This window comes from Dermacentor andersoni, chromosome 2 (assembly GCF_023375885.2).
Source record: "Dermacentor andersoni chromosome 2, qqDerAnde1_hic_scaffold, whole genome shotgun sequence".
Taxonomy (NCBI): domain Eukaryota; kingdom Metazoa; phylum Arthropoda; class Arachnida; order Ixodida; family Ixodidae; genus Dermacentor; species Dermacentor andersoni.
Window position 1 is genome coordinate 83,697,189 of NC_092815.1, and position 23,305 is coordinate 83,720,493.

General features: G+C 41.4%; 1 protein-coding gene and 1 long non-coding RNA gene across 8 annotated transcripts in view; both read right to left on the minus strand.

The window, feature by feature from the left end:
• LOC126541746 (aquaporin-7-like) overlaps positions 1-23,305 on the minus strand; it is a 155,411-nt gene that overhangs the window by 23,080 nt on the left and 109,026 nt on the right. The gene's annotated exons all lie outside the window — the stretch shown is intronic.
• Positions 113-12,694, minus strand: LOC129387631 (uncharacterized). The gene is made up of 2 exons (XR_008614813.2): positions 12,506-12,694; positions 113-1,722 (listed from the first exon to the last, which is right to left on the minus strand). It is a non-coding gene; the product is annotated as an uncharacterized lncRNA (long non-coding RNA).

The following is a 23,305-nucleotide window of genomic DNA, read 5'->3' on the forward strand; positions in this document are numbered from 1 at the left end:
TCTGGGAGTTTATTATGCACTTTTTGGGAATTTTACGAGGTTGAAGGGAGTTCTTTTTGTGTGTGTGTTTAGTAGATTGTGTCTGACGAGTGCAAAAACCATGACAAAGCAATAAAATGTCTGGAAATTTATTGCAGTTCCAGAATCAAATGTGCCAGCATGATAGTACAATCAATGACTATTAGCATAATGAAAGTGAAATAATTCAATAAATTGGATACAAACAAGCAAACCAGTTTGACAGGAAATTCAAGCATATTGCAAGCTTCAGTACAGTTGAAAATCCACAAGTGCAGCCAAGACTGAAATTCAGCGGCTCAAAACATCATGAGCTATTGGGCAGTCCTTGCATGCATTAGAACAGGCCACATTTGTTTTTGCATGTAAAAAGCATGCTACAAAAAATGATGCAAAGGAGGCCAGACAGCACCAATGACCTAGAACATAATGAAAGTACCTTTGAATACCTATGCTATTTCTAATAGACATCTACGTACAACTTATTCTCTCATGTAACACACAGCTGCGAAGAAAAAGCAGAAGTGGTACCACCCACTCTGAATCAATTTCCTTAGCGTGCAGCACCTGAAATTCAAGCTTGCCAGCTAGAAAACATGACAAGTTCACAGCAAAATGGGCATAATGTGATAACAGTAGACAAACAGGTGATATCTCAGGCTGAAGTTAATTCAACAAGGGGACTAGTCATCAGGGAAAGAAAATCCAAGCAGACAATTCCAGCTCACACTTGCATACACAGATGTCGCTACATAGGTTTGTGTTGTGATGCCCCATGACCTAAGTCAGCATCAAAGAGGTTCATTAAAGAGTGGCACATGTGCAGTGGCACACACCCAGTGTACATACACAAGTTTGTGTCAAAAAAGTTCATTGGAGAGCTGCATCTACCCAGTGGCCCCAAGTGCTCGTAGTAGCCCCAGGGGCACATACTGAATTTCCACAAATATAAGTTTTTTTTTTTCAAAATTTCTGGCGTCAGAAGACGCCTCGCATTATATAACTGACATAGACACAAACAACAAGATCACTCATAGAAATTGGTGCCAGCAACCTGCCAAACTCCCATACTTCTACACACCTTGCTACCCCAACTAAACCCCCATGGTGAGCATTTAAACTTACCTCACCTTCTCTATGCACTCACTCATTTTGCTGGATATCCATGGAGTGGAGAAACGTGAACTATATAAATACTGCCAAGGAAAACGGTTGTTACCCTAACGAAGAAGTCCACTTCTCAAAAAAATTTCTCCACCTGACATAACACTTGTTCGACCTCTGCTGATCACCTTCAGCTGAATATTGCATATCACACAAAGCAGCAATTCAACTATAATTTTTAGTTTTATAATGAAACAAAAATTTCTTAGGATGTGAAAGAAAATATGATACAGGAACCTTTAACAGTATCCATAAGTGTGAAATTTTTACACAGGCAAAGAGGCAAACACTTTGCCACCAGGGCACACATAAGGCGTCATTACATTTTCTCTGCAAAAAGCCTTAACACCCCGACGACAGGTGGTGTTGCATGAAGCCATGCATGCATTTCAAAAAATAGGCATTTTGTATTTTCTTCTTCCGCAAGATCAAGGCAGGCAGGCTGTGATGCTGTGCAAACAGTGGTGGCCTTCAAAAGGGAAGGAATCCACACAAAAAGCCATGGTACTGTTGAGATGGCAGTGCATGATGGGGAGCATTCTGGAAAACCAAACAAAATAGATTATGTACTATTGTATTGCAAACAGACACCACATGAATATTTAAACATAGCATCCCCAATTATTCAACAGTGCTGGGCCATTAAATGCTACCACTCCAAGTGCATCTTGGCCACCTCAGATTTTAGGAAAAATTACAGCCCATTGTACAGTTGCAGACTGGATGAAGTGGAGAGTATGACGAAAGCCCGTCTGGTCGGGATGATGCATACTAAAAGGAAGAGGTCCAGACACCGACCAAAATGTTTAAAATAGTTTTTTACATTTTCAAATTCAAATAAATTCAAATAACTTCAAAAATTCAAATAAGTACTTTAAACCATTTTGGTCAGTGTCCAGACCTCTTCCTTTTAAGTCGCAGAATGCACAAACAGACTACTTCGCGAAAATTTCACATGGTGTGAGTATCGTTATCTTGTAGGCTAAGGTTGAAACATCACGGCACTGACAAAGCTACAAACAAGTGTTTGTACGAATGACCACAAGGCCTTCCAGAATGTTTCATTATGTGAGATAGACCATTAATGTTTTTTATCTGCAAAGAGTATCTTCTTATTCTGACTTAAGTATAATAGACCTTCGAGCAATTTCTGAAAAGTATTTTCATCCAGCTCGGGTGGTTTATAGGCGCAAATAACCAATTTAGGAACCCCCATTTTGTAGTGAAGAAAGCTTATATTAAAAAAACCTATAGCTGCAGTGATTAAAAGCTTCTGAAATTTTGAATCAACTCTTTATGTCTGCAGAAGCTCTTTAATTAGGTATTAGGACGCCTTGCAGCACTGACAATGAAAGGAAATCATGACAACATATTACAAAAACTAATAAAATGAATGTGTTCTTGATAATATATGTTGTTGTATTATACACAGATTATACAAAACACCAGCAGTAATGTGCATATCTTCAGAGTGCACACACAGTTCACCAACGTAATAATAAATACAGGTCAACATCATAAAGCAACACATAGGTACTGGCGTTTTTCTTTCACATTGGCCTAAAAACCAATCACATGAGCATTCAGCCATCATATAAGCAGCACCTGCTTGCATGAATTCAAGGAACTTTCAGATGTGCAAAATCGTTTAGGAGCTTTTAAGCAATAGGCATGACACTACTATTATGATTAATTTGTTGCCTGTAAGTGGTAAATCAAGTGAACTGCTAGTTGTCCTTCCGGTGAAGGATATTGCAGAAAATATGAGGACAAAAAGATTATAGTAGCTATTTGGAACTCATGAATGTTAAGAAGATAATATGCAATGTTACCATGCTGACAGACAGTCAGATAAAAGATACAAAGAAAATATTATATATAGATTACACAGATGCAAGCATTCTGCTTCTTTATTGCTGCAAAACTCTGTAGTTATAGAAGTGCTTCATCCCCTGAAAAATATTTTTAGCAATACATTCACTATGGAGTTCTATTGAGGATGCATCAGATTTGCATGCTACAAGTGGTTTGAGCTGTTCACAGACAGACATCTGGCTTGTAAACGCAAGAGCATGACGAAATACTGCAAGTGCTCCAGAAAAATGCTTGCATGGCAAGGGAAATGACAAAAACAAGAATGTGGATGAAAAGACCAAACTGCCCCAAAGTCTAATTTTAGCAATGTAAGGTTTTATGAAACATAATTACAGTTCTAAGACAAAACAAAATACCAACATGATATGCAGAGAATGGGTGCTGGACATCAAGCAACCTCACTAAACAATGATTACATACATAAAAACGACACATTCGCAGGAAATTTCACAATACACGACATATAAACTATGTGATTCATGATGCACCCATGTCATACATCGTATTGTTCAAGTAACCAACTTCTTTATTCAAGACCCCTGTAGAAGGTTTGTTAATGCAGTTATTGGTTTCTTGGATGGAAAAGACCTAGTATACAAATCTGCACTTCCCTGCCTTATATTTGCAAACTGCATGTGTACAGTCACAGTTTGGCATGTTTTGCAATGTTTTGTGAGATATCCAGATGCTGTTACCACCTACATCTGTGCACAATGCTCCTGCAGCCTGCCATTACCACAAATCCTGGTCTATCCTACATAATACCCCAGTCACACGGGCACTTTCAAAGTCCTTTGAACCAAAGATTCTTTACTTCAAGGGAGAATGTGCACTGTCACACAGGCACAGCAAAGGAGCCCTACTGGAAGGGGGCTTTGAGTCAAAGGAGTGCGCGTTCGTCCTTTGAAACCTCAAGGGAATACTCCCAAGCCTAGAGGGCGTCTGACAGTGGAAAACATAATCTAAAGATATGGAAGTTCAATTTTTACCTCTTCAGAACAAGCTTATAAGTACTGAATACTGTTACTAAAGTACTAAACACTTTCGGGACACCCGCAATCTCCATCATGAAAGCGCCGGTACAGCAACACCGGTACGGCCTGTCGTCAGCAGCAACCTCGACACAACACGGTTGCCATGTGCGATTTGGTTCTTTGGTTAGTGGCTGCTAGGCATCCCAGTCTCCTTGGCTTTTTTCTGCACATCTTTCCTTGTCACTTTTGTTTTTTAGTTTTTACAGCGTTTACGTGTACCTACCGCTACCTAGCCACAACGAACGAAACAAAGCAGCTGAAGCAAAGGCAACAATGAATAATCGACGCCAATGTGTGGTGTACGAAGCGGTACACATGGTGGCCATCATTACAATAAATACATCTGTTTGTGATAAAGTAATGCCTTTACTACGTGTGCATTTTGTTTTGATGTTTCTATGTATTAGGAAAAATAAATGTTGCTGAAAAAAATGTGACAAACTTATTATAAGACGCATTGGGCCATATTTTTTTTATTACTTTCAAGGTGATGGTAGCGCTAAGGATACATTGCGGTCTCTGTTAAAAGCTTCAACGGAGACTACCTGGAGACCATGTAGCACCGACATATATCCGTTGAACTAATGTCTTTGAAAGCTCAATGCTCCTTAACTTCAAAGGACCTTTGGCATGCTCGTGTGACGGGTATAACACTTGCTGCTGAAGGCATTAAAGGCACTCAAAGGTGCCTCAAAGACAGGCTGAGCATTCTGCGCAGGTTAGCGTGTCAGCAAGGCCTGAAACACTTGCAGGAGATTGTAAAAGATGTCAATACATGGCAAAATACAACAGCACAACATACTCAGAAAATGTAAGGCTAAAATTCCACACTGATATATAAGGGCCTTCCCAGACAAACCGATAAATGCAATAGCACACCTTCTATTGAAATCTCGAATATAAAAATTGATTACTTGAAAAAGATGTACGGTACATGCAAAATAGAATGAGTGATGTATGTTATATGTCACGTATAGTCAAATTTTGCTGCAAATTTGAGCATTTCATGCATGCATATAATCGCACTCATGTACTAAAACAAGTTCATGTGTAGTGCTCATCCTGTGCATTTCATGTGTTTCATCTTATAGTGTAGTAACTATGTTTCCTAATGCCAGTAACCAACTCTCCCAGCTTTCAGCAATAGTATGCAAGATTATTTATTCTTAGAAGTATGATAGCAGGAAGAAACAAGGATAAAGACCTGTCAACAGGACTAGCATCAACTACAAGCTGATTTGGCTCCTGGATGGAAACGAGTATTAGTAATCGTAATCATTATCAATGTTTCAATGAGGGAGTGGGTGAACCCAGAACTTGCACAAATAACTACAGTAGCCACATGGCTGAACATATGAGCCGTGGGTGTTTCCCTATCTTCCAGCACATGAGGTTAGTTGCAGAGCCCCGAGAGAGCTGAGAGGGAAGTGATTGTGGTTTTCCACATTAGCAAATAAAGATCGACATGTGTCGGAAAATAATCACCATCTCTAATCGAAAACATGTAATTGTTTATAGAGCACTTATCCTCAATTCATTACACAGATTGCGTTAGGTGACTAATTTGTTTTACTACTGTTCTTAGTGCCCCATACAAGATTAACCTTTTCCATGCCAATTTTATTTTCAGAAAACCACTGAAATTTCTAAAATATTTTTATTAGCTATTCTTTGTGAAGAGTTTTTATTACTGCAATATCAGCAGTTCGTTTAAAATTTTCTGCTGCCTTTTATTAGCTGTTTTTCATGTTTTTAGGTTGCAAACAGACAAGGACGCAGAAACTGTCTACATGAAGCATATTTTTTTAAAGAAAGTCAAGCGTGCTTTTGTTATCCTCCATGAAAAATGTTATTGCAGGAAGAAAGGTGGTTAACCGAGGGCCCCTATTTTTATTATTCATATCATAAGAAGCCAACAAACACCAAGGACAACATAGGGGAAATTACTTGAGCTTAATAAATGAAATAATGAAATGATAAATTAATCGAAATGAAAGTGGATGAAAAAACAACTTGCCACAGGTGGAGAACGATCCCACAAGTTCACTTTCTTTTTTTGGGGTGGGGGCAAAAACTGAACACATAACTAATCACTGATCTATCATGCAAGTGGTGTTTGCCTATCTCAATAGTCTATATAAAGACAGAAAACTAGGCTCAGGTGTTTTTATCTCTAAAAGAAAAGACAAGCTTTTATACGGCAACCTATCAACTTGAAGCCCACGGTAGTAGCTCTCTTCTACGGCATCTAGCTGTTGAGCACGAGTCAAATAAAAATTAATGCAAATGTATTAGTGTTCCATGCTTTTAATGCATGGAAAAGGGACACTAAAGGAAATTAATGAGTTAAGTTAGATTAAAGGTTAGCCTTTTGTAATAACAAATTCATCATTTATACCAAGAACAGAGCTTTTATAAGCAAGAAAATTAGAGAACTGGAACATCAAAGGGCACCAACTAATATATTGAACCAATTTCTGTAGTTTTATTTGCCAAAACCACAATATGATTATGAGGCATGAAGTACGAGGGATTCTGGAATAATTTTGACCCCCTTGGTTACTCTACTGTGCATACAGTGCAAAACACACATGCATTTTTGCATTTCACACCTATCAAAATGCAGCTGCCACAGCTACAATTTGATTATCCACCATCAGGCTTGGCAGCGCAACACCAAACAGCCCAACTCAGAGCCCATGCTTGTCAGCAACCTTCTGCAGTGAGTGCATCACTTGGTGCTCATGAGGCAGTACTTCCAGCTGCTTCAGCTGCTTTAAAGTGTGCGCACTGCTGGCTTTTGCTGTTTTACAGCCCTTAAAGCCCAACCACAACAAAAGTTAGGGCTGCATAAAAAAATGATTCAAACAGTGTAAATACAAAACAGCATTCTAGCAATCTTGATACCGAGACTGAAATGAATGCTACAATTACCAGTAACTGGCAGTGAGGCATGACTCAGATGGCAGGGCACCTCAGTGTGGCCTACGAGATAAGGGACCACCTGCAGCTGCCTGCAGTGATAAAAACCTGGAGGCGATGTGGACTCTCGTCATAGCCACTAACCACCAGGTTCATGTGTCGTCTGCTAATACAGTATTAAAAGAATATCAAAAAGAAAATTAGATACCAGCCCCGCAGCTTTGCCAAGATGACTACAGTAGTATTTACTACTAATTTATTACCAATATAGCCAAAGTGAAATTTCATTGCATTTGGAATTTAAGCTTTTGCAGTAGGGGTTTTGAGATGTGATAATCGCAATGCTCCTGTGCTTTGTGACATTACATCACTAGATATTTGACAACGCCGTGGTTCTAAGTGTTTTTACATACATCGATATCTTGATTCTTTTACAACCTAACTCTAATATGACACATGAGAATACGGTAGATAACATTTGAAATGTCTTTAATGGGCACGGAAAAGGACTAACCTTTACACATGAGACACGCATGGTGAAAGCATTGTAAGCAAGGCTCCCACGTGTCTTTAAATAATTTTTCACCTTGGTCGGTGTCAGTTCTGTTTTTTCCCTTGACTCTTCCTAACCGGACAAGACTTCGTCAGACTCAACTTCATTAACCCATTGACAATATGCTGCATATCTTAGGTAAACATTTGATGCTCACCCTAACGCATGTTTCATGAAGTTACCAACTAAGAGCAAAGAAAGGTTAGCTACTGTATGAACCAGCCTAAATCCATGTTAAGCCCACAATTGCCCAATGTGCCTTGAATAGGCTCTAAAAATGTGTATTAACACAAGGCGCAATAGATTTTGTGCTCACGTTGGCATGTTCATAACAGCTGGCCTCCCTCACTCTCATCATCGGAATCTCAGAATCCCTACTGCGAAAACTTCAGGAGTGGAAAGCAGCAAAGGTAACAGTGCGCAGTTTGAAGCAGCCAGAGGCACTGCCTCATGAGCACAGCAGTTGCACTCACTGAAGAAGGTTAATGACAAATATGGGGCCCCATTCGTGCTGCTGGTTCCGAAGAAGCCATCTAAGCTTTTTTTCCCACGCTTGAGTGTAAAAATACAGCTGCTTTTAACAAAAGGCATGCAACACCGTTCATGAATTGTGCCATTGGAATGGTTTACCAAATAACCTCTTACTTCTGGTAAGCTCTACACAAGCCAAATTGGACGCTGCACTGATGAAAGGGCAAGAGAACATTTGCAGAATATAAAAACAAAGTAAGACCAATGTAGGTGAGCATTGTAACACATGCACTTGTCATCCACAACTTGAAATATATTCTTGGCAGAAGTAGAAACATGAATTCACAACTGATATCAGAAGCTCTTTTAATATCAAAGAATGACGTGTAATTATTCTTTTTTTTTCTATTTCTCACAAGTATGTGTATGAATGTTTTTTGCTTTCGGTTTACACAGGTTGCTACACCTCAATTTGTTTGACCCTGTTCCCTTCTTTGCAATCTTTCCTCCCTCCCCCTCTTTTATGAACTTCCAGAGAGATTATATGAATAGTTCCTGCTTTCTTAGAAAACATGGCACACACGCGGTGGATGTGGAACATCCTTTCTGCTGCAGGCATCACAAGTACGTGATCTTTTTGGGTGAAGGCAACTGGTCAATAAAGCCCCACATGCCAACTGAAGGCATCAATGTTGCTGGAATCGAGACCCTTGTTATGTAATGAACGAGAAGAAAGCAGGTTAACCGAGGGGCCCGATTTTTATTAATCATAAGACGCCAACAAACAAAGGCACCAAGGACAACACAGGGAAAATTACTTGTACTTACTAATTGAAATAAAGAAATTATAACTTAACGGAACTGAAAGTGGATGAAGAAACAACTTCCCGCAGGTGGGGAACGATTCCACATCTACGCATTACGTGTGTGATGCTCTACCGATCGAGCTAACACAGCACCGTCTTCCTATCTATTTTCTGGGGTATTTATGTTACTACTAGAACTAACCCTGGGATTGTTAGCCAGTGCCACCACTCACAAACCTTGGCGATATGTAGAGCATCCTTTCTGTCGCAGGCATCACGAGTATGTGATCTTTTTGGGTGAAGGCAATTGGTCAATAAACCCACACGTAGTACCTGAAGGCACCAATGTTGCCAGATTCGAGACCCTCGTTATGTAATGAACGAGAAGGGGGTTAACCAAGGGGCCCGATTTTTTACTGCTGGTGTAGTACACACTTTCCTGCGTTTAGGGTGATGCCAGCTTCTTGCAGGTGCTGAAGTACTTTGTGCAGTCGTGCATCATGTTCTGTCTTCGTGCGGCCAAACACTATTATGTCGTCTTGCAGACATGCTTGGCCATCCAGGCCTTCTAGCAGTCTTAGCATTTCCCAGTGGAAAAATTCAGTTGCTGTGGAAATTCTGAAGGACAATCACAGGAACTTAAAATGGCCAAGTGGCATCAGGAAAGTGTTGTACCTCTGGGACTCAGGTAACCAGTAACCAATATCCGGCTATAGCATCAAGTTTGCTAAACCAGGCAGCTCCGGTGAGTTTGGCCAGGAAATCATTGATGGTGGGCACTAAGACTCATTCTCACAGAATGTTCTATTTTAACCCTCCAAAGTCACTGCAGATTTGAAGCTCGCCTCCTTTATTTTTAGCCACTACCATAGGTGCATGCCACTCTGTGGTTTCTTCGACCTTTATGATGACGCCCAGGCTCTCCGTTCTCTCCAACTCACATTTGGACACTCGGCAACATGGGCAGAGGTACTCGCCCCGAGTACATAATAGCACACCGCTTGGCATCAGGGAGTAGCGATATATTGTAATCGGTCCTGAGAAGGTAGGCTCAGGTCTGTAGCCAGGTAGAGGTAGTGGCATAAAATGTTGGCTGGGTCGCTGACCTTGCCTTTTGACTCCGCTACTTCTAGGAGACTTGGTTGGACATTGAAGGATTTGATTGCGGGGTGACGTCAAAAAGTGCGTCATGCAGCTTGTCTATTACATAAATTTGTTCTTGACACAACCAGCCATTTCAGCACACGGTAGCAGTCTAACCGTTGCTTTTTTTGGTCCTGCCGGGTCCGAGCAGCTGTTCTTTTGCTTGCTTCAGGATTCCCGTGACTTGTTCGTCGTAGAGGCTTGTTGGCATGGCAGTCACATCTGCACCAGTGTCTACCGTGAAGCCATTGACCATCACATTGATTTTTCATGGCCCAGGATCCTGTTGGTCAGTTAATTGTCCAAGTAAACCTCTTCCAAAACAGCTTGGTATGTGCATTTTGTTCTGCTTTTTGGAAGCGGAAAAGCATATGGCAGCTGTGTTCCTTTTTACTGCAGGCACTGCATGTTTTGCCATTCGCCGTGCACATAGTGTGTGATGGTGAACCATAGGTGTCTTGTTGAGCCATACCACTTGCATGTCAGCGCAGTTTGGTCACGCTGGTTTTTACGAGAATTATTTGACTTTCCTTTGCTCTTCGAGAAGCTGTGCATGGTGTCTACAGCTTCAAGTGATTGTAGCTGTGGCCGTAGGTCCTTTTGCTGCTGTTTGATTGTTGCCGCCATGTTGCGAGCAGCGTTGACAGCGGCTTCCAGAGTAAGCTCAGCATTAAGTTGCAGCTTCTCACCTACGTGTCTGTGGGACCGACCACGAGTCTATCACAGATCAGTTCCTCTTTCAGGGCACTGTACTCAGAGGCTTCAGCTAGCCTGAAGAGTTCGGTGATGAACATATCGGCTGTCTCATGCACGTCTTGCTTCTGGCTGTTGAACTTTGCACACTCGTATATCATGTTCATCCGTGTCAGGAAATTTTTTATGAACAGTTGCATTACTGTGTTGTAGTCGAGTTTCTCAGCATCACAGAGCCTGAGCAAGGCTAGGACGTCTTTGGCTTCATGACCCATGGCATAAATGAGTGTGTTCACCTGCGTCTCGTCGTCGTCTCTAGTCTGGAGATAGCTCTATAGCCCTCCCTTCTTGTGAGCCACCGTTTCTACTCCTCAAGCTGCCGAAAATCAAGTTTTTCCGGCAGTTTGACGACGAACGAGTTTAGTGGAGCTGCGTGCTGGGCTGTGGACACTGTAGGTGAAGCCATGGGTAGCAAAGTTTCGTATTCACCGCAGTGCGCTGTGATGTAGACTTCTACTTGCGTGGTGCATTTCTCACAGCGTTGTCGAGTATCCCACCGTTGCCTCCATGTCATGGTCGGGTGACGAGCATACGTGATTGACAAAACGTAAGTGTTAACTGGAACTGTTTACTAGGTTGTGTATGCAAAACAAGCACGGCTACATGCCGGCTCGGCTTACACGGTCTGGTCCGCTCTCCCAGAGGCGTTGTTCCGCATCTTACATGACCGTGTACATAGCGCCATCTCGTTGCGGTAGCTCGCATGACACAGTGCACCAGTGTAACTCAATGGACAGCAACTTCAAAAAAAGTATATTTCGGAAGGCTGCCCAAGTTTAAACAACTCTCAGTTAATGTTAAGGCGATTTGCCCTCTTATTAACATGCACATTTACGCCACTAGACCATAACCTCATTGCTACATTATAGCACAGTTTTGGTCCGAATTAAAACACTGATATAACACAGCGGAAAAGTTACGAATAAGTGCCATAAATACGAAGAATATTAGAAGGGCATACACTATCATTCTTGCTAACTGCTCATTTGTTGAAATTCTGGCAGTCTTCTGAATTATAATTTTTAAACGTGCTGCCCATTGAGTTATGATAATGCATTGCGGTGAAATTTGATAGATGGCCGCAGAGCCAATTCAACATTTCAGTTTCAACCACAGCTAGTTACCCCTATGCTTTTCTTGGCTTCATATGGTCGTGATTTTAAAAAAATGAAGCCCGTTTTCCTTCTCATTCATTCATGCGAGGGTTTGAAACCTCATAGCTTTGATGCCTTTAGGTAGCATGCATGGGTTTATTAACCACATGCCTGCTCTCTTCAGTTCAGGTGTTACGCGACACCATTGTGCAAAAAAAGATGTTCCACATCTGCCCACCATGGCTCTAAATGGCGCTGGCTAACACTCCCAGGGCATAAATACCATAAATACCCAAGTTAGCACAATTGGTAGTGCATCGCGTGTGTACTGCAAAGGTTGTGGGTTCAGTCACCACCACAGACAAGGTCCTTTCGTCTGCTTTCATGACTTTCTTTCAATATTTTCTACATTTCAATTTCAACCACAGCTAATTACACCAACGCTTTTCTTGGCTTAATTGCCTGCGACCTTTATATAATCAGCAAAAATAAGGTTACAAGAAAATTAAAATAAATAAGTGGAGGACAGGGTCATCGGTGTTCAAAGAAGCACCTTCCTTTTTGTATCGTTAACCAACATGTGCGCCCAATAGGTAACTCCTCTACCTGCACATCGAATGACAATGCAAGAGATGCAGCTGGAACCCACAGTCAAATATATGTACAGCATACCAATGCATCTCTCCTCCGAAGGTAGTGAAGAGCACAGGTGCCTGTAGAGTTGCGTGCCACGGTTCCTCTTGCCAACCCATGGAAAGGAGCATAAGTGATGCTGTAGAGCTTGCTCCTTCAAGCAGTGTTCAGGTATCCATTCATAATCCTGCATGTAGTGTCCAATGTATTGTAGATATCAAGACAGCTTCAGTCCTGCAGCAAATAAAGTGATCAGTTCTAACCAAAATGTTGAGATGTAGGCACTTTGGCAGGCGGATGTTACATGTTGAAGTTTCTGGGATGCCAGTGATAATTTCATTAAACATTATATGGGCCACTCATACAGGGATGGAAGCAGTCAAAGAAGTTTTGGAGCAGCTCTGGGAGGTGGCAAATTTGACACACTGGAGCATGAATTGCCCGTTTTCGAGCAGTAAATACATGTTTACATGAGTAGCTTGGTAGAGGTCAATGAGTGAAATACAGGTATATGAAGAAAAGGTGTTCCTTATTTTACTTTACAGAGCACTATTTGATTATGGCAGATCAGTTCTGTGGAAGCCTGCAAGGCAAGTAAAATTCATGACAGGAAAAATTTTCACCCACCCTACTTTAGCATGAAGCTACGAAGGAGACCTGTACAGGTTTCTCGGAAACCACCATTAAATTACATACTGGATATGACAACTAACTGTGGCCAAGAAAAAAATTGAGTGCTTTCCGTGAACATCACCCACTCTATGTTGATAGGTTTATGTTTGTGCTACTCAAGTTTTTTTTTTTCCATTGTGAACAAGCAATTAATATGTACTTGTAATGAATGTTTATTTCCTTACTTATCGAATATGGTGCCAATGCAAAGGTTATGGAATACGCCGAGAAATGACCGATAACAGCGTTACGACCTAGTTCATGTGTGGTCTTTTTTTTTCCGACAAAAAAAAACAAACAAACAAGCGAATTTTTCTTTAGAAATTCACGTGACAATGCGCTCCGCATCAGTAATATAAGTGGTCTCAGACAGAAACAGTGTCATCAGTGCACTGCATATATTATGAATGTGCAAACCTGGGGCACAGTCTTGTAAAGGTTCGCAAAGCGAACTGTTACCAAGATCGCGCTACTTCGCATTTGGTAGGGATTGTACTTGCACGCCAAAAACTGCTGACATGTCGAGAAAAAACTGCAGCTGCTCTTTCCCAGTGCACCTATTTGACAAAGTTTTTGTAAAGATTGATGCAATAGTGCGCAGAAGCATTGTCATGGTAAGGGCAGTTTATTTTCACCTTTTATTTATTTCACGGGCTTTCATTCTCGTGCCTTCACAAATCCTAGGCTGTCTTAAATGCTGTTACCGGCCATTTGTAACCATCATACAAAGCTTTTCACTGACATCTCATCGATTAGGTAAATCAAGACACTCATCAGATACAGTGAACACCATTCGAGTAGCGCACTCTGGTAATTTTTCATTCTTGGCAACCTGCAGTTGAGATAGCAGAATATTGCAGAATAAATGTGAAGTGACGTAGTGGTCATTGCATATTTGCGAGTATTTTATATCTGTTTTGACACACTGGTTGGAAAAAAGACATGAACGGGCATGTTAATTGCACTTGAGCTATGGTATACAAGTTTCCCTTGTTGTGCAAGGGCGTCTACATTAGACAGACGGGAAGGGATATCAATGATTCATAATAAGGTTAGTTACAGCGCAACCTAAGACAAGGACAACAGAAGGTACAAAATGACGACACGGCGCTGTTTTGTACCTTCTGTTGTCCTTGTCTTAGGTTGCGCTGTAACAAACCTTAGTATGAATCCCAACCAACTGGCCCAACTTGCCGTTCTGATGCAGTATCAACGATTGCTTGGGCGAGCATAGTTACAACCTTCATAAAAGTTAACGAAGTAGGCCCCTTGCGATGCATTGCAAGACTTGTGGATGCAAACTAGTTTTTTTAAAGAATGTGTCATCATAGGATGCAGTAACATTCAACTGATGCGCGAGATTACTGATCAGGCTAATGCCATTGCCAAATACGTTAGGGTGTGCGTGAGTACACCCTCCTTATCTTTATCAGGCAAGGAACTTTACTTTCTAAGTTGGTCGGCACGTTTTCAGTGAACTGCAGCCGTCTGCTTCTTGTAAGGTTGTTGTTTCAGTTGTTTTTCTCATGTGTGCTATGAGCGGCGCATATAATGTGCAGTAGGGTCGTGGAATAAGACCAGTTAGAAGTTAGTGCTCATCCTGTCACCTGTACTTTTTCTTCCATACTCAAACTGAGTTATGCTAAAGCAAGACAAGAATCCATTCAGTCAGTTTGTGCCTTCGAACCAGTTCATCTCCACAGTGCACAATGATGCTATTATAAAGGGACATTGAAAATATTGTTTATTTTCTTTGAATAAATAAAGTTTAGTATGAAGTTTCACACTGCATTTTGCAAGTTTTAATTACCCTAGTATAAATTTGTATTCTAGAATGTGAAGGATGAAAACAAGCATTTCCAACCTTACACATTTCCAATGACATCTAATCACTACAACTTAGAGGAAAGGCGCTACGATCTCAAACTACGGTAAAGGCTTGTACCAACACGCTTAAACAAGGGAGAACATTTCAAAACACATAGTGCGGAGGTAAAAAAATAGATCATGGAGTTTTACTTGCCAAAACTACAATCTGATTATGAGGCACGCCATAGTGGGGGGACTCCGAAATAATTTTGACCACCTGAGGTTCTTTAACGTGCACCTAAATCAAAGTACACGGGTGTTTCTGCATTCTGCCCCCATCAAAATGCGGCCGCCGTGGCCGGGAATCGATCCCACGACCTCGTGCTTAGCAGCCCAACACCATAACCCCTAAGCAACCACGGTGGGTACAGTGCACAGCTGTGAAAATTTTTCCTATACCAGAAATAAGTTTTTGGCCAGGGGCTCAAGAACCGGGGGAATCGCGCCCTGTCTGGCGCTGTTCACAGTGCCACCTCAGCCAACTGGCACATTTGCACGCGAGAACGAGAGCACCAAGTCCGGCCATGGCTGGTAAACCCATATGACGATACATTACCAAAATATACAGTAACTAAAACAAAAGGACGCGTACAAACGAGATGTGTCCTTTTTATTCAAGTGACATATAATCTTCGCGCCTTCTCCCCCTTGTACGATATAGAGGTTACACAGTTCTGCTTATTCTATCGTCTTACATCATGCATGCGCACTGAGCACATCAATACGTTCTGGATATCGCAGAAGCCGTTGTTCACGGCGTGAGACTCACGATAGCGAAGTCAAATGCGATCCTTCTAGAAATAAAGAAATTGTTTGCCTGCGACAAACTTTGCAAACAAGAAATAAAATACGAGCTTACCAAAATGCTTCGTCCTGGTTGGTGGCGGCACGCAGTTCGTTGGCGTTCACCGTTGCGCATTACGCTGTGTTGTTAATCACGCCGCCATCGCTTGTAGGCGTGAGAAGAGCATCAAAGTATTATTCTTTTCTGTCAAATACTGCTGCTTCGTAAGTACAAATAGAAAATTTTGAGTTGTCAAGCCTACCCCAGCATACTGGCACATAACAGCTTCCCGCGCTCAAATCTCGCTGTGGATTCGAATTCGCGCTGCGTGCATTTCGATGAGCTGTTGGGGCGCCACCTAGAAGAGTTTGAATATGGACAAAACAAAACAAAGTTCTAACATATGTCCGTCTAGATTATTTTATATTTATTTATTTAAGATATGAGGCACATGCTGTTTAGAAAATACTCACGGCAAACAATGTTTCAGTTTAGTTTCTTTGGCCCCTCGGCCCCTCCGATTTATGTCCATTATCAGCTGGCCTGCGGCCTTTAAACGATATTCCTTACATATTGTGGCTCAATGTCGAGGACATTAAACCTGGTTGAATGGGGTTTAAATGGAGGGACAATATTTCGTTTTGTAGAGTATTGCTGCTGGGGATAAAGCGAGAAATATAGGCTGCTTCTCGTCGGCAAAAGGAGCCGGACGAGCAAGTCACGAAATGCAAGAAAACGAACGGCTTGCATGATTACTAGTACAGTCTCGCTTGGTTGACCAGTGAGAACCAGCATAATTAACAACCTAACAATACAATGGACAGCCGCCAAATCGTTTGTCAATTAGACATGTTAATGATGAGTCAGAGTAGTTGTTATTTCGTGTTTGTCCGTTTGTAAACGTGTTGTGCAAAGCTTCGTTTATTCGATGTTGTGCCCCATTTCCACCAGAAAAAGAAAGAAAGAAAAGCGGCGTGTTTCTGTTGACGCGGCACGCGCAAGTGAAACGGATTTACGGGCAAGCCGCGCGTGTCACGTTCACACATATATCGCTCAATAAGGCATTCCGGCGGTATCGATCGACATACCGGCCGCACCACTGGTGGTAACGGCTATAGTGGTACCGGTGGTAATAAGGGGAGCCGAAAGGACCTAGAACCTCAGGGCACTACAAGAATATATTTCATGGTTTCACACCTGCTTACTGCAAAAGTGTACAAAGTACATGCATGGTATAGCACTGTACTCGTAATGCAAAAATAAACGAATTAAAATTAATTTGTAAACTAAGAAACCAAGGTGAACCTTCAATAATTCACGAACAGGTAGGTTCACACTCAACTGACTCATGAAACAGTATGCTAGCTGTGCCAAGAATCTTAATTAGTCGAGCAATTAAGGGTGGTGACTGTCATGTGCAATGCCTTGGGGAAATGCATGCAGAAGTAGGACAATAGCTGCTGCTCTGTCTTTGCTCATGCCCTATCAACTGATTAATCACTTATTTATTTATTTTTATTTTCACATACTGTAGTCCAATTGGGCTATCGCAGGAGTGGGTTTGTACATTGCATATAACAAAATATTTTTCTGCACAAATCAACTTCAATGCCTTAAAAAACATGATAACTTCAATATAAAAGATACAATCAGTATAATAAACGCAGCATGAATCAAGTAAATACAATGATTTTTCTAATTTACCTAGTTTCACCTGGGAGTAAGTTCCATTTTTCAATTGTATGAGGAAAGCTATACTTAAACAGGTTAGTATGCAGTTGAAATGGTGCAAGGTTAAGTTTGTGGCTATTCCTAGTAGGTTTCAAATTATCAGGAGACAGATAGTTGTTCTTTAATGAGTAGTGTGGGGTGTTATTTGAATTATGCAACAATTTAAGGCATTCATAATCACGCCGCTTGGACAGAGGTAGTAAACCGATTTGTTGTTTATTTAAGTCAATATTCCAAAAAATTGGAGAGTTGGAATTTCCCCTCACAAGGCACTATTGGCAATAAAATCACCTACAGTGCTTGTCGAATGGGTGCCACAGTGCTACAGTTGACCTGCAAAGACGGGGCCGAACCCCTGCTTAGAAAATGGAAGAGAGGCCGAACTCTCTCGAGCCCTGGCTAACTTTGAGCACTGACTGTGTTGAGTGGTATACTATATATTGTACTACCACACAGTACAATGATGTATATTAATGATTAATACAGTAATATTATGTATATAATAATAATAATAATAATAATAATAATAATGATTCAGATCTGCTACCATATCTGCATCTCCTTCCTTCATGCTACAGAAAATGTCTATGGAATTCTTGCTGTCAAATCAATAAATATATACTTCAGAGCATTGTTGCGTTGTTGTGACATCACTGGAAACATCACTTCACAGCATTAAATCTTTATCGGTCAAACCTGTGCTCAGAAAAACATGTGGCACTCAAAGCACAACAACCCAGCGGCGAGCATGGTGTGTCAAGCGCGTCACATGACTCGTCAAAGGTCGTAACATAATTGCTGGTGCTATATATATATATATATATATATATATATATATATATCTATATATATACATACCTTCTGCAAAGTACAACACTATTTGCATCTCACGTTGACTGATATCTTTCAATTGTTAGTAGGTGAAATGCAATCCACAGAAAAAGGATAAACAATTGTATGCATATCTATCAGTATAATCACGGAGTATCAGGCTGGGCATCAACCAAATTGATTCTTAATATCTGTAACTGTGGCGAGGAAAGCATATGTCGCCTTGAAGAAGACAAGTCCACTTGTTGAAACGTTGGCTTCTGCTTTCATCTTGTTCTCGGTTTGCTCATCGTCTTGAATTTCCATTTCCCGCCTTCCCCATGTTTTCCCTGGGTTTGTATACATGGCATTTTAACATGCAGCCTAAAAGATTGCAGATTCTTCTCCTATATGCATAGTTGGTATATAATTGTGAATCAGCAACACACTAAAAAAACGTTTTCTTCTAGCATAACACTGAAGCATACAAAGTTGAAAATTTACTGTGCCTACCTGGGCGTCATTTCACATATTTAAGAGGTGAATCATTTTCCTTTGTGTACATGTGCATTGGGCTAGCTCCCAGATCAAACTATATGTCATCAATCTGCACAGTTGGCACAGTAGGAATTCACAAGACAAATTTTAGCACAGTGCACCTTGTTTACACTTTTCTGCATTTCTCTATGCAAGATATAACACTACAATTTCCGCTGAAGATACTGTGCTTGTTGTGCAGGCCATGTTTTGATGCTAATGGATGGCACCTGTATAATCATGTAAGACTTTTGTGAATATATTGGCACAGCAGCACCTTCTGTTATTTTGTATGTATATTTCTGACCAGCAACACAACCAAGCAGAGGTATATTGTGCTGTAGGCAAAACAAGTGGCCACTTAGATTTGGCAGCTCTAGATGGGCACATCGCATCTAGTCGTTCCTCACCCCACTTTAACATTTACATTTCACCAATGGCAAAGGACAATGTTGGATTCCGTAAAATATCCAATTTCAAATGCACTATGGATGACTGACTTTTGAAAGAACAATGAAGTGATGCCTGGAAACCTGTGTACCAACTTTCTTCCCATATTAGTTACTATAATGCCTTACAATGTGTCTTAAAATTCTTCACATGGTGCACCTAAATTTGGTGCTAGAGTGGAGAGGAGTGCAGTAGTTTGACTTTACCTAGGGTAGCAAAATGCCTCACAACACTGCTACATCAAAGTAGCAGTGTTGCAGCGCTCAACGGTGCCCTTAAAGGCATCAGTTGCGCCCATCACATAACAGGGGCAGGGGGAGTACAAACATAAATGAGATTACAAAGAAATAGTTACAACAAATAATAGGACAAAGTACAGAACAAAGGTATGCTAACATTGTTTAGGTATTAAGAAACAGAATGTAAGAAATCATAAGAATTGCAAAACAAAAGTTATGCACACAGCAAAATAAAATGTTGAAAATATGCATGCACACATAAACTACGGTATTAATACAGGTATTTATTAGTAACTCACAAAAACAACTAAACAAGAATGTAATAAAAAAGGCAACTAATTAACAGTGCGTAGCACGTCGTAAAATTTTAATGTCAGATTCTGTGGCAATATCAGAGGGAAAGCAGTTCCCTTCAGTGATGGTGCAGGGTATAAAGGAGCATGCATATTGTAACGTGCGAGATGGTGTACGCTTGAATATGAGGTGGTGATCCCGGCATGAAAATACGACAGGTGGTGACTGAAAGAAATCATTGTGAAGAGAAGTACGATTATAAAGTTTGTCAAGCAGGCAAAGACGCACTGATTTGTGGCGAAGGGATAGTGCTTGTAAATCAGTACGTGCTTTTAATGATGACACGGAAGTGTAAGATGAATAGTCGGAAAATATGAAGGTGAGCAGCCCAGTTTTGAACAAATGCAATCTCGTCAACAATGTTTACCTGCCAGAGTGCTATATTAGCGATGCGTATTCGAGCTTTGTGTGGATTAGTGTAGTGTAAGCAAGTTTATGTATGTTGACAAAAGCATGCTTTAGGTTTAATTTGATGATGCCAAGAGAGTGGTGAGCTGCTGCAAAGATGGAGTAAATGTGGTGGTTTCATGCTAAGTCGTAATGTAAATGAAAACCTGTGCTGGTAGCTGAATGTTAAACTGGGATCTTCGAAATAGTCGATGACTTGTGAATTAATAATGTGTTCCATAAGTTTGCGAATTGTACTGGTTAATAATATTCATTGGTAGTTAAAGGGTGACAAACACTCGCTGGATTTGTAGAATGGGATGACTTTAGCCACTCACCAGTCTTAAGAATGAACCCAGGGGGTATGTTGCGACACTAGCTGGGACACATTCTTGAGTAGCTTGTTATTAAATTTGCTGTGACCTGTTGTAGATGAAGTTTTTAATCTGTTTAGTAAGGTAAAAATGCCCGACCCACTAATAACAATTTCAGACATGTCAGATTGCATGGGGAAGTCAGGGCATGCAGTGATGTCTTCACATTTGGACACTCAACAAAACATGTCATTTAGTAACTGCACACACTATAACTCAGGAACTACATCACCACCAGAATTAGGATTATGTCAGGCTGTGAATAGGGGTTTATTACGTGCCATAATCACTGTTATTCATAATAAATCATAGCTGTAAACCTGTTGACGTGTGGATTTTAGTAGCATCTGGCATTCTTTGTCACATAATATGTATCTTTGCCATGTCTTGGCTTTTTTTTTTATTTGCCATTCTATAGAGTGCTTCATTTTATTTATGAGGTGCTGCAGGCGTTTATTGAATGTTTTGTTGCATCTAATGCTGAGAAAAAGGACGAACATTTTGATAAGATTTGCAAAGGTGGCTCTAAACATAACCAGTTCTCTTCAATAGCTCGACTGTGTCTGCAAAGGTGGCTAATTAACGATTATGCCGAGTAATGTTGGCCCTATTGTAGCACCTAATGTGTTTAGTAGTGTTTTCTTTTTTGTTAAAGAGAAGTTAAGCAGACCTACTATAACTGCATGATCAGACAGCCCGTCCAGGTGAGTAATGCCGGAACAGATTAGAGGATCGCTGGTCGAGATGAGGAGGAGGAGGAATAAACATTTATTTTTGAAACAGTATCCTGGGTTAAGCCCCAGTTCTACTCTAGGTGGGAGGTCTCCTCATTCCAGGAATCCTCTGGCCTTCGCTGCCTCCTTGGCCCTGGCGACGAGGTGTCATTGTTGCTCCAGGCCCTCGGAGACGAGCTTGGCCTCTCACGTTTCAATGAGGTCTTCGCTTTCTTGTCTGGCGTTATATTCTTTCGGTGAAGGCGATGCGTCTGTATCTAGATGCCATGGACACTCGAGGATCAGGTGCGCCAAGGTGTATGGTAAGCCGCACATTGGGCAGCGGTATCTTTGTAGCATTGGGCATAGTCTGTGCATGAGTATTTCCTTGTAGCATTTGGTATAGTCTGTGCATGAGTATTCCGTGGGTGTAAGTGTTACTCTGTAGTCTTCTGAGTGTGGTACTTTCTTCTTCGGTGAGCTTTGGGTGAGGTGGTGGGTGCAGCCTGCGTTCCAGCCTGTGATATTGAAGGATCGCTGAGTAGGTGATGGGTACGGTCTCTGCCCCTGCTGACGCAGCCCGGCATATTGAGAGTAGGAAGGGTTGGCCCGGCAGGTGTGGCCTCGGGCCACGGCGTGTGCTGATTCGTTCCCCTCCAGCACGTCATGCCCAGGAACCCAGGTCACGCAGGTGTAGCAGATCGAAGCGCTGTCGTGCTTCAATATCTTTAGTGCTTCTGTCGACACTAGACCCTTAGCATAGTTCCTGACAGCTGCTTCAGAATCGGAAAGAACTACAGCTGCGTCTGCACATGGTAGTTGCTAGGGCGATCGCCGTCTCTTCTGCAGTCTCAGAATTTTGCGCACGGACTGTGGCAGACGCTAGCTCTCTGCCCTTAGAATCTGTGACGTTCAGGGCGTAAGCATTTCTTTGCGGGTATTTGACTGTGTCGGTGTATCTGGCATCTGGACCTTGCCTGTGTCTTTGCCGTAGGGCATCCACTTGGGCTTGTCTTCTTTCCTTGTGGTACAATTGGTGCTATGCACAGGGATTTGCAGATGTTTGGAGGAATTCTTTCTTTTCAGTCCGTGGTGGCCTATAAAGGTTTCACTGTAGCTCAGCCGTTGCAGCACTGATCTCCCGGTGGGCATGAGCTTAAGTCATTCTAACTGACTGGCTTTACGAGCTTCGGCTAATTCTTGCCAGGTGTTGTGTATGCCCGTCTTGAGAAGTCTCGTAGTCAAAGCCGTAGATGGTAGGCCCAGGGCAGTTTTGATGGCTTTGCATATTTGAATGTTAATTTTTTTCTACCTCTGATGAGATCTAGAATATTGGCCAGTGTACATGATGAACAGGTTGGGAGAGTAATGAGTTGAGGTAACATGAAGTGTAGACAGGAATGAAGGAAAATATGCCATTGAGCGTGAGCAGCTGTGACAGATTCTGTTGTCCAGTTAATAATGGAGAAATTAAAATTGCCATAAATGATCACAGTAGAATGCCAAAATAGCATATGCACTTCATTTAGAATGTTTTGAAACTCGCTTGAAAATGCACAATTTACATCCGGAGGGCAGTAGTATGCACTTATGAGAACATTCTGCTTGAGCATTGAAGTGAAATGAAACTGTGCTCTAGGAATGAACGAATGCCAGTTGGAACTGCAAGAATTTATTTTTTTAAAGCTATGAGCATGCCACCTTCTACGCAGTTGCATCATTCACAACAAAAAGTGTTGCATGCAGATGTGAAAAGAAAAATTTTATAGGAGATGGTATCGTTTAGCCACGTCTTGATTAGTACAAGAAGAGATGTCACGCATGAATCAATGAGTGATGAAAGTGACATATATTTTGACATCAAACTTCAACCTCTAGTGCATAAGAATGACAGGTTTGTAGACGTGTTATGGGTGTGT